The following is an 18,367-nucleotide window of genomic DNA, read 5'->3' as shown; positions in this document are numbered from 1 at the left end:
TTGACCGCCATGTGGACACAAATCAAGAGTCTCAAAAAATGGAAAACTTTATCTTGAAGCCTCGCAAAATTACAGCATTAGATCACGCAGGTGCGCAGGTGTTTCGCCCACTTCACTGCGCTACTGTGACACAAATCAAGTACACACACAAGCTGAAGGGAATTGCACACCAAGCATCACTTAATTAATAGGCATGCTTTTAATTTAATTATTCACTCTAAACTCAAAGTCAACTCATGTGATATCAGGCTAAAAAAAAAAGCATCAAACACACTCTAATAGTCAGTTGTCAAACTACAGCTAAACAAGTTTCACTCTCTGTGCCCCAGCCTGTGTGTGCATCATGTCTTTGAGAAAGAGGCTGTCACCAAGAGTGAAGTACTGTCCATATAAAACTGAAAATTGAGTCTGCAGGGTTGAGGAGACCAGTTTCCATCCATGTGAAGATTACAGTTTAGTCTGTGATTTACAAGCAGCTGAATGCGGGAGCAGATCCAGCAGCAGATCCTGCCAGCCGGTGCCAGCTGAGGAATGTGAGCGCTGCCGCACGAAGCGCGAGGCCTCGGATGGAGATATGACAAGCTAATGGTCCGACTCGCCTCTGAGACGCACGGCGATCAGCTATGAGAAAAGTGCAAAGCTGTGCAGAGATCCATCAGCCTAAAAAAGACATGACAGGAGTTCTGGACGTTGAGACTCCTCTGCCTTCATACTGACATTTTCATTGAAAAAGAGGCAAAAAAAAACCTAAACTCCACTTGGTCTGTTTGGTCAGTATCTGCATGACATGTAGGGAAAGTTTTGCATTTAAAGAGTCTGTTCAGCTACATTTTATGCCCTTAAACCTCAGCCATTACAAACTCAAACACCAAGAACACAGTTTTAAATGCTAGTGGAGGTCTCACAGATACGTCAGGTTGAACTGAAGGGAGATGTGTATAAAATGATGCATCTACAATATCTCTGATACGGAATGATATTGTCTGAGTTTACAACTGCTTTGAGAAACTGAAGAGGAAATAAAAAAGGGTGGCGGCCGCATTAACAAAGTATAGTTGAACTGAAAGCCGTCCACAGTGGGGTTACTTATCACAGCTAAGCAACAAACAACGAGGCCTGAGACCTAAAAGTCGTTTGACGTTGCCTTCCAATACAACTCATAGGAGTGTTTTCCTCTACAGATGGGGGTGGGGATGACCGTGTCTGCAAGTGACTTTGAAGACGATACGCTTCCACCTTTCCTTCACAGAGAAAGCAGCCATTATTTGCACAACCACAGCAGGTTGTTTTACCTGTTAAAAAGAAAAAATATGGACGGTCTCACCTGGCCCTTTTGACTTGTATTTATTTGTTTGGAAAGACACCTTGAGGTTGACCTTTTTTCTTTCAAATGTCATTTTTCAAGTGGATAAATTATGTTCGTATTCAGCTCACAGTTTGTGTGCGGCGCCTTTGAAGGAAGTGTTGCGTCCGATGCACAAAGTGCAGACGTGTTTGTCAGAGTGATGGTGGATTGATGGCAGGTGGAGCTTCCAGTGGACGAGTTGGCATTTCATCAATCTGACGATTAATCTTTGCTTTTTAAAGATATAACTGGTCATTCCCTTAGTTATACTGTGTGGTTACCATTTGCAGGTCCCATTTTTTTAAAGTGTTGGCTTTGGACTTTAAATAAATGTTAGAAAGGAAGAAAAATTCATTCACTGAGGTGATGGCTCAACTTCCTCTCATCTCAAAACCTCAGCGCATCAAATCTTGACTATATGAAAGCGTCGATGCCACCAGTGGTGACTTATAAAACAGGTTTTTCTTTCTGAGATTTGGGTGAGCTGATCTTTTTAAAATATGTGCTGGGACGCTAAGTCAAATCCTAAGTGAGGTAGAATTTCTAAATTGCAGAGGCTACGGTTATCCAACAAGAAGAGAGTGCGAGTTTGAGCACCACAGGCTGCAGCCTCACTTCATTTGATTTACTCTTCATTGAATCCAACTGGATCAAAACAATTTTTTAACTGAAAATATCTCTCCTCTGGGGGCTTCAGGGTGGTGGTCTTTTCAGCCCCACCATCACCACCACCTCTATCGTGCTACAGAATAGATCTAAAAGAATTACACTCACTCAGGCTGTTTCCTCATATAATCACACAAAAGGATTTTTCTTGAAAATGATCATAAATCAAGGGGCGGATCAATAGACCCAGCCCTGGCTGCACTAGCCTGATAACACAATCAATACGGGGTATTTGGATTTTAATTAATACATGACGGCGCCTCAGTCCTGAAACGGTGAAATACGACCTCAACCCCTTTTGAAATACGTCCTGCAGAGCATCACATGCTGCAGCTCATCAGATGTCGACGTGATCTGGTACCCGAGGAGAGAAAAAAAGACAGTGGACATATATTTGGACAAGAAACAAAGCAAAACAACTCTACGGTCAAGCTAACAGCTAAGGCACAGCGGAGCTTTGAGCTAAACGCTAATGCTCACAAGAGCAACAACAACATGATGATGTTAAGGCCTGATTATTTCAGCAATTAATCACCTTCATTTATAGATTGGGTCAGTATTATAAAGTATTTAAGTTTCTTTAAAATACAGTGTTTGTGGAAGTGATGAGGATTTATTTTATGTCCAGATATTAAAGCTAAATTCAGAGGACGTTTGAGAGTGACTGAGTGCTGATGTTTGGTGTATCTTCATAGATGTTCACCATCTTACAGCATGTTTGATTTGGTAATCTGTGGGTTATGGTAAACAGAGATGAGCTGAGGCTGGTGAGAACCACTAGTTTTAGCATAAACAAATCAAAATTTGTTCTTCATGATTGTGCTTGAGAAAATGTATAGAGGGTCACCAAAGTTTCAATTCATCCTGAGGGAACATGAATACATTTCATGGCAATACTTTCAATAGCTGTTGATACATTTCACTCAAATCCACAAAATGAAAAGTAAGTCACTAAAGTCAGTTGGATTCATCCTCTGATGACCATGAATGTCTGTAGAAAATCAATCAAGGCAATCCATCCAACAGTGGTGGAGGCATTTCACTAAAAGCCAAGCACGTCAACCGGCTTGCAGTTCCAGAGGAAAACTCAGCAAAGTCATTACGATCCTCAGGGGACCACAAATGTCTGCACAAACTTTCCTGCCAATCCATGCAATGGATGTTGAGATATTGTGGTCTGAGAGGTGAACTGACCAACAGGCACTGCCCTCCCTTGAGCCACGTCGCTAGCACGACTAAAAACAAGAGACTGATCACTTTAGTCCGTCCTCATGTCCCTCCAGAGGGACCAGCAATTGTCAAAGCTGATCAGCCTGGCTCCGTAGCAATATCCAAAACCTTCACTCAGCAGTTATTGCAGGTGAATGGGAGCAGGTCCTTCATCCCCAAAACACAAAGCAAACCGGGAACAGACCAAAAAGAAATCAAAAGTGAACAAAGAGGGATTGAACGGAGAGCAGAGAGTGATAGACAGCACCAAGACAGGGCTGTTATGTAGACCGAGGCTTGAGTGGCTGGGAAATTTCTGATCGCTTTAATTCACTACACCCAGCGTGGCTCAGTTCTCTCCCCCCGCTCTGCTTTTATCTAACACTGTGTTTCTGTATTGATTTTTTTTTCTTTATCTTCAAGGCTGGATAAGAGGACAGAGAACCACGGGAGTGAGAGTGAATGGAGAACTTTCCTGAAGATTGCTGCTATTCTCCGGCTTATTGCCTCCTGTCCTTCATGGTTTCACATGACGTCCCGCGTGTCAGGATCGCCTTCAAGCCGTAAATGAGGAAGCTGATGATACCGGCGGACTGGGATCTAAAAAGGATTGCAGAGGCAGAAAGAAATGGACAAAAATGAAATACTTTCTAAAAGTGTGGGGTAATAAAGTCGGTTTAAATATTTGTCAGAGCACGGAACAAGAAAAAAATATTTCCTTCTGGGAAGTCAAGTTTTGCTGTTTGAGGAAGCTCAGAAAGGTGTTGAGTTGATCTCTCCATTTAGAGCAGCATGAGAGAAACAGGAACACAGATTAAAATACCTCCTCAGCTGCCTTTTTCTTTAACACGTAAAAGCTTCATAATGATGTGTTTGGGACTTTGTTGGCATGCGAGCTTACATGACAACAACCTAATGGCAAGAAAAGCTGCAAATTTAGGTAAAAAAAGGAAATTATTCCTTCTCACAAACTTGCATGCCAATTACAACAATGGATCCAATAAAACAGTAGTTAATTACAACCTGCGAGGAAGTTAACATCTGAGTCTGGTAGAGGAACAGATCCCGGAATCACCTCCTTTACATGAAATGCACCGTCTTCTTTTCGGCAGGTAATTTAATTGGAGTATTTTGGCTTCAGATTAAGCTAAAAGTTTTCAAGCAATACATCCCTTAAAACAAAGAGGAGATATTCCTGAATGTGCCAGCAGGACGCCTCTTTCTTACCCGAGAAACAATTAGGCAGCACAGTTGTTTTGAATAAGAATGGACAGTTCAGATCAAAGTGAAAGTAAGAAGTCTTTTCAGAGCTGACTAACAAAGCAGACAACCTGCTGGTGGCCTTTTGTTTCATTTCTAGCATTAACAGAAACAGCATTTCACATTAACTCTGACTAATAGTCTTGATGGCAACAATCACTTAATCTGAGAGTCGCTCAGACATTCCCCTGCAATGATTTTATATTTCAGGGCTTAAGCAAAGAAAATGAAAAAAGATTCGGTGCAAATGTGCAAACTTTACAGAATACCAAGTCCAAGTGCTGATAAGACAAATACATATAAAATGTAGCATCACTTGCTGGTTTCACAAAAGAACCCAACAAGTTAAAGAGACAAAACTCTACTTTACTCTACTTTGCTTTTACTTTACTTGTACATAGCAGTCACAGTTACCAGCAGACACTTTAACACTTCATCAACTTACAACATAATGATGCATTTAGATTCAACTTTCCAGCAACATTAAGAGGCTAAAATGAGCTCCACCTCCAGCAGCAGCATTAGAACTTTAACTTTGGATAATACCTTGAATTTGGGGTATTGTGGTATTGCTGCTTTTACTGATGTACTCTCTGAATAAATCTTCCACAACTGGTATACACACATATTGAAGCAGTAAGAGGAGCCCTGCAGACATCTGTGACACGTTGAAGCAACACATGTGAAGGTTTTTAGCCTCCTGGTCTGGCGAGGCTCTCAGTAGGAGGCAGACAGAGGACAGAATCACGATTAGGAAACTCATCCTGAAGCACACAGAGCGCTCTCATAACTTAGACCAAAAGGCCAATAACAACTGGTAACCACAGCCTGAAATTTTGTCAGGCCACGTCATCAGAGTTGGGAGAAAAAACTAAAGAAAGTGAAACCAGTTTTGTACATAAGAAAAGTCTCACGGAACTGATTCACTACTGTAACCGCCAAAGGATGAATGATGAGGTCAAGCTTAGTCATGTCTGTGTGAAGTTACAGATCCCTGTGAAACTTGAAGTCAAACCTCACAAAGATCCTGCAAACAAACAAAGGTGTTGTCTCCCACCCAGTAAAAGAGCAAAGCCCCACCACTGTCTCCATGCAAAGAAAAGGAGAGGAAACTAAAAGGGCCCAGACTCATTTTTATGTGAATGTTGACTAAGAATGGTCTCCATCTGTGTAAACCCACTCAAACAGTGACTTCCTGTGAGTAACAGTCTGAAGCCTGGAGCAAATCACTGATATTTATCATGCAAGATGGCACACATTCCCAGGGTTACAGTTTGAGCGCTGCTGGTCTCCCATTCAGGCTGCAAGTGGCAACTTTAAAACTGTTTTTTTGTTTTACCCCAAAATAGCAGGATCTGATTTTCACAGGTAGGATTGTTTTCTCTTTAAGTTCTTTTCATGGAAGCCACAGCGAACACCCAGCCATACGACAGACATTACAAACACCTTTTAGGTCTTACATATTGGACTAACATGAGGGTTCAATCGACCGTCTCAGTGGTCAACCCGTAATATTTCAGCTTCTGTTACCAGACTTACGGCTCAGGCAGTTCAATCGCTTACTTTGCTGGCTAAAACTAAAATTTGTTCCTTTAATTCTTATAGTGTGAGAACCACAGTAACCAATTATTTGATCTTTTTCTAATTTATCGTATCTGGAGTGTACTAATTCGCCTAAACGCATTAGCAACATGCTAATGAAACAGGGAGAATAAGTAAGTGTTATAAGTGTTCATTTGCAAAAACAGTTCGATTAATTTTCCTAAATCACTATGTTTTTCTGTGCACAAACTGGTGTTGGTTTATTTATTGCAAGTGCAGCTTCCATTATTTTTGCAAATGAACTCGTCATACAAGCTGTGTGATTTAAAGTAAATGACCACAGCAAATATTGCACATAACTATCAGACGTTTATTGTATTTTTTGGATTATGTTTAGCGCGTTGCCTTGGGCTGTATTTTGTTGTAGGTTTAATAATTCTAAAGTTGAACTGAACTCGTAAATCTATGACTAAACATTTGGTATAATCAATAATCTATTTTTTCAACCTCTTGCACACAAAAAACATTTTTCCTGAGCCCACACAGGTTGAAAAATCACCTGAAGTTTCCATAAATCATTCGCTTTTTGTCTCCGTCATCTGAGAAAACACACAAAATGCTGCCTTTGTCTCATAAAGTTCAGCACTACGTTACGGTCCTCCGAGGCTGTTAGTGTCTTTAATTCCATCCAAACAAACTGAGGAGGTGGCACTGAGGGTGGCGGACGTAAACAACGTGACAGCCGCCCTCCATCCTCCTCACCCTCCTTTTACTGATATTAACATCTCTTATTGACGCCATCGTAAAAGTTCCAGCATCCTCATCCATCACAGCAGACGTTGAGTCTGAGGCGTCTTTCTGTCTCCTTCTAAATAAATATCTTGGCTCTATAAAGACTGGAGTTAAGACAGTAAACTTGTCATTTGTTGGCATTGTTTTAGTTTTCTCTTTTAAAGCTTTGAGGTGTCTTAGCACGTTTCTCCAGCAGGTTAATGGATGTAAACACACAAAGCAGCCGTGTTTTTTAGTCTCGCCATCACCCTCAGTTGTCACCCCGGCTTCCCACGTATTAATGATGTAATAAAAAGCAGCACAGGAGGAGCAAGTCACGGGTAATTGCAAAGTCATGCTCCACAGGGCCGGCATGGTTTATTTGATTAACCTCTAGTGACAGGTCAGATGTTGGGAATATGTTTTTCAGTCAGATGATCACGGGTCATTTATGACCTCCTGTTGAAAGATAATCAATAACTGGACAGACAGACAGACAGAGAGCTGAGAAAATCCGTCATCGGGGTTATGTTTGTGTTATGTCTGGTCCGGAGGCGAAGGAGGTGAATATCATGATACTGCAGGGGCGCGTTGACGCTTTTTGACTGAGCTGGTGTTTATAGAGACAGACAGACAGACAGAAAGAAGACAGATTTTCTTAATAACCATGGCCTCACTTGAACCCAGTAAATGTTTCTGTCTCTACCTGCCTCACACAACACACTGGGCCGAGCCACAAAATGGCAGCATGTGCGTCAAACAGTCAACTTGAGGGGGGGAGGGGGGAGGCAGAAAAACAAATGTCATCCGATGCTAACAGTAAAAAGAGTCCAGTCTGCTTTACAACAGTTGTTTTACGGCACGTCCTGGGCCGAGTCTCACTGGCTGCCTGCAGACAAACCCTCTCCCATATCCGGCCTGCTCGCTGCAGCCTCTGCAGCTCGCCGCCTTCCTCGCTGGCTGCTGCACTTTTAAACCACCACCGGCTTTGAGCTCTGCACGGCTGTAAACAAATGCAACTTTGCATTTCCTGTAGTCTAGACACAACTGAGGCAGAGCTGCAGCAGCGCTCACACATCATCAATGGAGGAAAAGAAACGTTTTACCTCCATGAAACGACTGAAATGACAACGAGAGAAGAATGATGGTAAAAAGCATGAAATGATATTGAGTTCCATTATTAGACTGATAGACATGATTTTACATCGAGACAAACAGGTTCATAACCCAGAAGTGGCTGTGAATCTTAAAACCTAAAAAAAGTCCTTAATGAAACTTAAAAATTCACCGGCAAATAACTACAAATCTTGAAACTAATTAAAATCTTTCAAACATGTTACCTTGCAGCCCTTTACCTCCATGAAAAGCCATTAAAACATATAAAACGTCCCAAAAATCCCATGAAAATCTAAAAATTCAGATCCAAAATATTAAACAATAAACAAAACATCCTAAATAAAATCTTTAACAGTAAACAGAAGTCATAAAAATCTTAAAATACATTTGAACAATCTTTAAAATCAGTTAAAATACCCATAATACTAAATTCCCCCAAATGACAAACCTTCAGTTTAGAAAAACTTTCAATTAAAATGCTCAAAAAAAAGCAAAACAAAAATTTAAATATCTTTAAAAAAAAAAAATACCACCAAAACCTAAAAATACATTTAAAGTGGGAATAAAAAAAATCCAAATCCAAAAATCCCCAAAAAACCTGTTTACAATGAAGACCATGAGAAGTGGCTGTAAGTCCTGAAAAAAGCAAGTGGACCCTTGAGTTTAAATTATTCAGTCACACACACTCACAAATCCATTCACAACAGAAAATCCCGATTGTTTTACACAGCACACCCTGTTTATACTCCTTTCAAAATAATTCATTTTTCCAGCCGTTATTTAAAAACATGCAGTCAGTGAACGCCTCATGCCTTTGAAGTGCATCCTGAGTAATTCATTCCCACTGCTGCTGAGACAGTCGGGTGTGTTGTGCTGCGCAGCCAAACGAGAACGAATCAAAGAGCCTTCGGAGAGATGATCATTGATTTAATCACATCATCAGCTGCGACCACTTCAGGGCCAAAGTAGCTAATCCATAACCAGCCAAACAGAATCACACCAACGGCTGCAATCACAGCTAAATGGGGATCAGGAGGTGTCGAGCAGGATATCAGCTTCTATCACGCTCAGATGTGTTATGAAGTGTTTCACCATCGATCAGCGATAACAACCACGTGTGCATCGACCACATAAGACATAACTGTATCGACGAGAGAATTAGAGGGATAATTGTTCCTCTGTCGTCTAACATGACTGTGCCTCTGCGTGTGTGTGTGTGTGTGTGTGTGTGTGTTAAGGTGTCGCCTGCTGACAGAAAGCATGCTGCTTGCGCTCTGAACCGATATTTACATCAACACACGTCTGACAAGCAACTTGAAAGGAAACGTGTGTGCGCACCTGAAAATTACGGGCTGTTTAGGAGTTATTACTTGGAGGTGGAGGTGAAGCACTCAGATCCTTGGCTTCAACAGAAGTACCAACACATTCAGACGTGTTATATGTGAATCTGATCACGTATCATCAGATTGTTCGTACTGATACTGCTCAAGGTGGTTAGTTTTACATACTTTATGTACAATTGGGGTATTTTAGTTCGAGGTTTCCCAACTCGAGGAGCAGGTCCCTCCAAAGGGTCACAAGAAACCCTTTTTTGTTGAGGGGTCAAGTTATGCAGCACAGATCTCTAATCTCTAATGTTTGCTTTTCTCGTGATATTCTGGTTAAACAACCAAACTGAAACCAGAAGAGAGAGACGATTAGAGGTGAAATCGCTCTCAACAGCTCACTGACAAATGAAACGAGTTGCGTTTTATCAGATTGCCATCAGGATTTTATGTAAAATCTCTGAAAAGTAACAAGGAAAGAAAAAGCTGTCGGATAAACGTAGCTCAGCTGACGTATAACGCAGGAGAAAACAGAAATACTACACGTCAAGTATGTCAGAAGTGTATTTGAGTTAAGCCTTCTCAGCGGCTCTCCACGACTGCAAACGGTCAGAGATCAGCGCATTTTCTTGTGTTTCTTCCATGAATTGCATGCGAACTTTGACATGTCAAATATCATTGCTGCACTGATTTAAAGAGCTCAGAGACTCATTAGGTTCTCAGGACGTCTTGCAAAGCAAAATCGCGAGGGAACAACGAAAAGCAGGACACTTTCTTTTTAAAACGTAGGACTACTTCCCCCCTTTTTTTTCTTTATCTGATATCTGCTCAGAAAAAGAGCTTTTTCGTTCCTGCTCTTGGGTGAAAAATACAGCCCTGGGAAAGCTTTGGGTTATTATTGGATGTCCACTCTAAAAGTATTTCCAAACAATCCAATGTTGTGCTCTAATAGAAATGTATGAATGCTTCTCAGGGCCAGAGGACAAAGCTACGGCGGGGCTGTACATCTGTGAGTTTAGAAACAAAGCTTTGTTTGTGAGCCTCAATCACTTGTGCTCATGAAAGCAGACACTTACTTGAAAAACTTTCTTTTTCTTTCAGGGGAGGAGGTGGCGGTGGTGGTGGGTGGGTGGATGGGGGGGCAGAACACTCTAAACCTACATCCTGGTATAAATTTGCAAAACGCAATACAGGCCTGATTGTGTGTGGAGCAGACGCAGGATGCATACAAATAGAATCCCTTCTGAAATGTCCCCTTCCCTGCATGGCTCAGTGGCTAATGTACAATAAATCAACAAAAGGGGGCTTTAATAGCAGCAACGGGCAGGTCCAGGGTACTGTTATTTTATCTTTTTACAGTATTTAATTGGAAGTTTTCCCTGAAACATTACACCGAGCTTTCGAATGACTTTGACCAAATCTAAGAGGAGATTGATAAGAATTTCTCTCCCTCTCCCCCTCCTCCCCTCCTCTCCTCTCTCCTCTCTTCCTCCTTAAACTTTTTTTTCTTTCCTCCCCTTTGCCTTTCAGGAGGGAGCAAGTTTTTGCCGAAGGGAGACTAAAGTTACAAGTGTGTGGCATTTTGTGGAGGGAGAATGAAATCGGAGGCTCGGAGGGACGGATAAGGACAGGCTGGGAAAAAGGGAAGTTGGCAGTGGTAGCGGGTCAACAGCGCGCCTCAGAGCCTTACCCACTGCACCAGGTGTCCACTTAATTCAAATGATACTATTATTCATAGACAGAGGAAGAGTATTGAAACGACCCCCTCCTCCTACCCCTCCTCCAAATCATTTGCAACTGAATACAGATATAATCCTGGAAATATAAGTCTCCATTAAGGCTATCCCATTTAGCAAACAAGGCTCCCATTGTGCAACATGTTGTGTGTATAAATCACAGCCTGAGAGAGGGAGGAGGGGGGAGGACGGGGAGGACGGGAGGGGGACGACGACGACTACGAGGAGGGAGAAAATCCAAGACGAGATTTGAGAATGTCACTCAGTCACACATGACAATTAGGAGTGTGTTTAACTTTCTGATTTCGTGGTGGCGTTTGTCCCGTTTCTCAGCCGTGATTCATCGTCTTGCCCTCCGAAGGAGGACAGAACGGTTAAATAAAATAAACAGAATAAGAACAATTTCACATCTTCTGAGCAGGAACGCTGCTACTAATCAGAATCTTAAAATATGGAAAATATGAGTAAGATATCTGTTCTCTATTCACTCCCCGCACAGCACATGTTCCAAAATTGTCCACATGCTTGTGCCATATTATACTTATTATATTTACATCACGTCACATCCTCAAAATATCCACAAAACGTCATCATGCGATCACTGAGAGCAACACAAACACATAAAATGTGTTTCTTTAAAGAGGCCCTGCAAAAAATCCATAACACCTTTGAAGGCTCCTTGTATATTTTTTTATTGTATTGCATTTCCGAAAGTACAAAGTCTCAGGCCCAAATCTGCCCTTTATCAGGTACAGGTGTATCAAAAGGAGCTCTTTTTCTAATGTAAGGACATTACAATTCAACTACAATTTTAATGGGATCCTTTCATGGTGTTTCAAGTTCTCAGGAAGCAGAGACGTTTTTTTTAATATTCCTTTGTTCATTAAAATTCTTTCTGTGTATTAATGTAAATAATTAATAAATAAATAACAAGTTGTGGACTCAGTCAGGCTGGTTTTGGTGTAAAACTACGTTAAAATGTGTCATGGCACCGCAACAATTTCACGCCAACGTTATTACAAACTGAATAAATTTTAAAAGGAAAGTGTTGTTTAAAAGTTTATTTATAGAAAACCAGCTGAGAATTTCGTTTATTTTTTAAATTGTTTTCCTCAGGCCTTAACTTCTCTGGACACTGATCACTCCATGCACCCGCCTTCACTCCAACAGTCTCCACCTCAGAGCCGCTGAACACACCCAGAACGGATTCCCACTTGTCTAAAACCTGTAATTAATGTCAGCTAAAGAAAAGGACAATAACAGCTTCAGGACCACAAACCCCCTCCCGGTTCTTGTGTTGCTCGGTACAGTACAGACACCAGGAGTTCATCTTCAGTCAGTGGATCAATCTAATCCTTCAACAGGAACGCGTGATGAACCGGTCCAATCACGCCAAACAAAGGCCACGTTGAGGTCTATTCCCTTCGCACAGGAACTTAAAGGTGAAAAGAGCGGCTACTTTATAAAAGCAGACAATATCAAGCTACTGATAACTTTTCTGATTTCAGACACCACAGAAGAAGAGTTTCACTCAGGGCCAAGTGCAGTTCAATCCCCAGCTCGCTTGTCTGAATATCCAATGAATGAACGCAGCTTATTTTGACAGACACCTCAGAAAAACACACATGAAGACACACTCGTCCCTCATCAGCAGCCACTTGTTTTTTACCTGTGGACCTTTTAGCCACTCAATCGTAGGGTTCACTTTACCACCTGACGGTTAAGTTTATACCGCTGACTCTTTTTTAAAATGTAATTAAAATCCACTTTTAGTCACTGTATGACTTTTATTTGTTCTGACTAATAACCACCCCGGACAGGCTGAGACTTGGCCTTCATGTCTACAGTTTAATTCAAAGTCAAGATAAATCCTGCACGTAGACATGTATACATGCATGCAATGTACGCAACATGTCCATTGGTTGTTTTAACATACACCTGCTCTCACCTGCCCTGATTATCTAACTTGTTGGTCAGTTTTTGTTGTTCTTGTTCCTTCCTGTATGTCCATTTTTGTTCAAGTTAAACGGGACAAAAAAAAAATCTTCAAATAAACCCAACTCTCTGGTTCTGATTTAAGCAAAGTGAAAAGATTTGCACTCTTGAATCCAGGCTTTGGGACACTGGATTAAATTCCTGTATGGTGACAACAAACTGGATATACTGTATAAGAAACTGCTCAGTTTACAGGCTTTTTTGTTTCTGTGTTGCCACATGAGACGCTTGCGGCTTTTATTTTTTTTCCTCACAGTTTGCATCAGTGATTGAAAGGTTATCACAAGCCGATTGCGACTTCATTTTCAGTGCTTAAACTGTCATTTGGTCGTATTTTGATTACTAATCTTGTGGGTTGTGCACACCTGAAATTCTGAGACAATTAATCCATTAACAAAATGAAATCTAAAGTTTTGACTGTTTGCTTTAATCATCTGTCAAGCAAACGTGTCAAAAACTCTCCCGTTCCTGTTTCACAAATGTGAGAGTTTTTCTGTGTTTTTCTGTTTTAAATCACTGTAAACTGAATAGCTGTGGATCCGTCTTATCTTTTGGGAAAGTGTGACAGGAAGCTTTAGTTTGTGCTCAGTGAGCTTGTCTTTTGTCAAAGGTTTTGAATCAGTCAATCAATCATTCGCTCACATACAAAGCTTTTCTCCGCTCTTGTATCGCTGTCACAAGCATGTCAAAATCATCTCAGATTAACATGAAAATACTCGTCGTATGTCTTCAATATCTTTATAGCATCAACTCCAACCCTCATAAATTCCACATTCACTCAGGTCTTTTCATTATCAGTTTTCCAGACCTCTCCGTGTCTCTGTCTCCGTCCCTCTGTCTCTAAGCTGAAGTTCCCATGACCCGTCACAATACAGTGATGATGTATTCAAGCAGTGATGTATGAAATTCGGGCAAATAAAAACCTTTGTCCTCCCACACTGGCTAATTATTTGACAGATTGGAGCCCTGTTGTGTGTGGATACTGTGAAGGAGCCCATCCCCCACCCAATAAAGAGGCCACTCGCAGAAAAAAATTCCTCTATAGCCACCCCTTTCTATTCTTTGTTAGAAGATTACATTTTTTCACCACATTTTGGAATGACAAAATGGGGGAGAACTGTGGGCTTTTTGAAGGGGGACCCAGTGTGCTCAGGCAGTGACAGAGGGGGCCAGGACAGCAGTCAGTGGCAGTTTAAAAAGATTTTCTCAAGCAGAAATATTTAATCTTCTCAGGGAAAATAAAGCAGAGAAAAAACAGAGGACAAAAAGAAGCTAATCATCCACAGGTCCCCCCCTCCACCACACACACACACACACACACACACACACATTACATCCCACCCTCCCCATAGTTATCTGTAAAAAACAAAAAAAGAGAAGAAGATTATGTAAGACTGATAGAATAAATCTGCATGTTTAATTATGAATTATACATGTTCCCACATTGGTGTGCTGTTTCTCCATTATATGAGACAGCTTTTCTGACGACTGTTAATTCTTTCACGTCACTTTTTACATTCAGCCAGACGCAGAGCCAAAAGAAACATCAGTTCACATCAAACTGCCAAGAAAAGAAATAAGTTCAACCGGCCAGGTTTTAGTAATCAGTTAAAACACTGTCTTTATACTCAGTGCCTTAAATTTTATCCTGTGTTTTTCTCTATTTGTCTACGTTCTCTCTACGACTTTTGTTAAACGGCTAATTAGCAAAGCTGGAAGCTTCCAATTACTCTCTTAACTGAGCTCTGTTTGTTGCATGTGTGGAAGAAGAATAATTACATGCACATCGCCTGCAGGCGCAAGACTACTGGAAAACAGCAATGATGAGAAGAGTAGCACCTGCACGCTAACTCCAAACCATAAACTGAACTTCATTCAAATCTCAGGCCAATGTTTGTCAGGTCAATCTATTTATACATGGTTACAAAAGCCACAAGCTGGAATACTCTGACAGGCTTTGTGGTGACAGGTGTGCACAGTGTGAAGGTGCTCCTCTTTTTAGTGATTCATTTGGATTTTTTCAAGTCAGATATTGCATGACTGAAGTTATGTTGTTGTAGCATCTACTAAATTACAAATTTTGTGACTATCTATCTATCTATCTATCTATCTATCTATCTATCTATCATTTATGCTCCTAATATTGGTTTGTTGTAATCCTTGTATTCAAAATCTCCAGAAACTAAACTGCATTAGGATAATAACTTTGCTAGCTAGGCTGCATTAGCTTAATGAACATCCTTCATCTCTTTCTTTCTTTCTTCCTTTCTTTTTTCTCTGTCCATTCATTGTGTTTAGAGGTCCCTCATGCAAAAACTAAACCGCACAATGCTAATAACTATGGTAGCTGGCTACATTAGCTTCACTAACATGCTAACATTAGCCTTAATTTGGTGCATGCAACCTTGGTACTAGCATAGCAAATATTCATTCAGCATCAGTTGATTAGCTAATGACAAAACAACAAATGCAGTAAAAAGTAAAATTATTGAATCTTTGTAAAACTAGGCTATAGTTTTTTATGTGGATCAGATAACAATATTATTACATTTAAAACCTTGCCAACTGTTTAATTTTTATTTTATTTATTTATTTGGATTTTTGTGTAATTAAAAATAATTAATTAAAAGTGTAATTAACGTGGAAGGTTGAGAAAACTTTGTTTGGGCCAGACGGTTTAGGTTTTCGTCTGCATATGATCTTCTGTGCAAGTCAATAAATGAGTCAACAATTTTAAGGCTTTAATGTTGATTAGGTTTTATTGCTGGAATAAAGTTAGTTTCAGTCATATTCCATTATTTCCCTAAAACCGACTTATCAAGGATTAGGGTTAGGATAGGATATCACAAAAAGACACACACTAACCTTGCACAGCCTCATTTCAGAGGCAGTTATCGGCCCTCTCAGTATTTTCTGCCTAAGAAATAGCTTTATCATTTATTAATGCTTATATTTATTATCCGTTGTTGTATCTGAGTTTAATATACTTTTTGTTTACACACATTTTGATTACACACACTAGAAAATATTCACCACATTAATTATTGCATTCAAACTCAACTGCTAACATAAGACAAACTGTTCTCCAGCATTTGATGCATTTAGTCATATTTAGTAAATGTACATTCAGTGACAATATTTCAGATTATGTTGTTTTCGGTTTGTTGGTTTTTTGATCAGTTGGTTTTGGTTGACGCTCACCCGTTGGCTAGCAAATGGCAAAGCAACGTCAGGCGGCGTAGGATTTAACTGAGAAAGGTCACATGCAGCATAATTGTTTCAAGTTTAGCTTGAAGCTTTAGCTACGTTTAACTAAATGAAGTAAATGATTATGAGTGACGAATTTCATTCTTTTGTTTCAGTATGTTTTCAGTATGAGTACAATCAGACATTTTGGCAATTAATCAATTAATTACTTCACATTATCAGCTATTATCATTCTATTCTTTTGTGTTGTGATGTCTTGAGATTTCAGATGCTGTTGAGCCAGAATACAAACTGGTATCATACATCACACCCTCTCTGTGAGTAATATCACAGGCTCCAGTTTTGGACACAACCTTGATGTTGTGGTCCTGAAGCTACCAGAGTTTATCCTCTTGGCATCTGGCTGCGAGGTTGAGAGGGCCGAGAGAAAGCATCTGTGGGGTCCCCCCCCAACACAAACTCCCTCGTAGAGCCGAGGCAGGAGGAACCCTTGGCACCCGCCCAGTGAAGAGGTGACGGGAGTATTAACCGCACAACTTCCCCCACGTAGAAGGTTAAAACCCTTTCACAGTTTCCTCCCTCCCTCCCTCCCTCCCTCCCTAAGCAGCAGCAGCAGCGCAGAACATATGCTCTTTAAAAACATATGGTCAGCAACAAAACTTCAACTCTTTAGACAATGAAAACACAGAAAACGCTCACTTTGAACGAAAAGTAGTGAATGCAATGATACTCCTTTGTGACAAAATAAAGGCGATTAGAGGATCCATTGCCAGGCTGCAGTGATTTATCAGGCACATATTGTTCCAATTAGCACGATTATGGCGATGGCGCAGGCTGCTTGACCTTCTAGTACCATTCTCATTTGTATCGTGTCAACAAAAAAGCAGATCCTAAATCACTGCTCCTCAGCCCCTGGTCAGATTACTGCACACTATGTAAATCGGTGCTCCAAAAGCCCAGAAAAGAGACTAAGAGTGGGCTGTCCAGAATTTGATTTTGTCCCTCTGCAGAATAAGCATAAGATAAACTGGAACAGCAATAATAGTAGTCATAATAATTAAGAAGTTAAGAGATGTATCCTATTAATTATAGAGAAAAAGCAACTCTTAGTCTGATTTCTCATTATGCACTGCAACCATTTTATAGGAGTAATTATGACTTTGTAATTATGACAGATATCTCATTTAAAAATCAGCTAATCAGTAATTATCTCACTTTAGATTGCATGAAGAAGGCTATTAATTAATTCCTGTATTCCCCAGGTACCAAACATGGATTACAGTAAAGACTTGTGGTGTTGCTGCAGCTGTAGTTCAGTCTTATATTAACAGCGAATAGAAAGTAAAGAGTTGATACAAATTACTTAAGCTACTAAATACAAAGTGGATGCAAAAGCAGAGAGTATACTCAAAAATGTCACCAAACAAAGGCAGAGAAGGAAGTAAATACATGCAAAGTAGATACAAAGTAGAAAGTAGATGCAAAGAATAAAGTGTGTTCAAAATGCACACGAACCAGATACAGAGATCAAAATCAAAACAAAATACAAAGCAGACATGAGGTTTTCAGAAGAGAACTTGTGATTTGTCTCCCAGTGAAGCACTAAGTAAAGCAAAACAATCTGTGAGGAAAGTGATGCTACAGTGATGTACAGTGTGTCGGCCTGATGATTCTGTCCACTGCGGGAACAATGACGCTCCTCGGGCCCACCCATGTATTGAAATGAATCTCTGGATGTTTTGTTTTGGCTAATGGCTGATGTGTCAGCTCGTATGTCTGTGTCACACTACCGGCCAAGGCAGCCTCCCGACAGGGCTTTCTGGGTGTGATGGTAACAGAGAGTTTGGAGTCGGGCGGTTTTGGGGAGTAGGGGGTGGTGGGGGTCAGGCTTCGAAGGGAGCACATGGAAATGAGACCCATTCATCCCTTTACCCATAACCCCCCCGATTGGCATATGGCATGGCATTGTCCTTGGCCGCTGAGCCAGAAGTGATGCAATTTGTTGGCATGTCCTGTCATTTCACAAACTACCCATCCCATTGAGGCCTCCTGAAAACAACAACAGAAGACATGGAAGGGCAGCCAACAGCTCAGCTTCTACGGATGCCCGGCCAAACTCACTCAACGGGGAAATGAAAAATAACTCCGGTTCAAACACTGCGACATTTACCAATATTCATTTACCTTTTCAGATT

This window comes from Scatophagus argus, chromosome 17 (assembly GCF_020382885.2).
Source record: "Scatophagus argus isolate fScaArg1 chromosome 17, fScaArg1.pri, whole genome shotgun sequence".
NCBI classification, from domain to species: domain Eukaryota; kingdom Metazoa; phylum Chordata; class Actinopteri; family Scatophagidae; genus Scatophagus; species Scatophagus argus.
The sequence above is the reverse complement of the archived record's forward strand: the minus strand, read 5'-3'. Positions refer to the sequence as shown.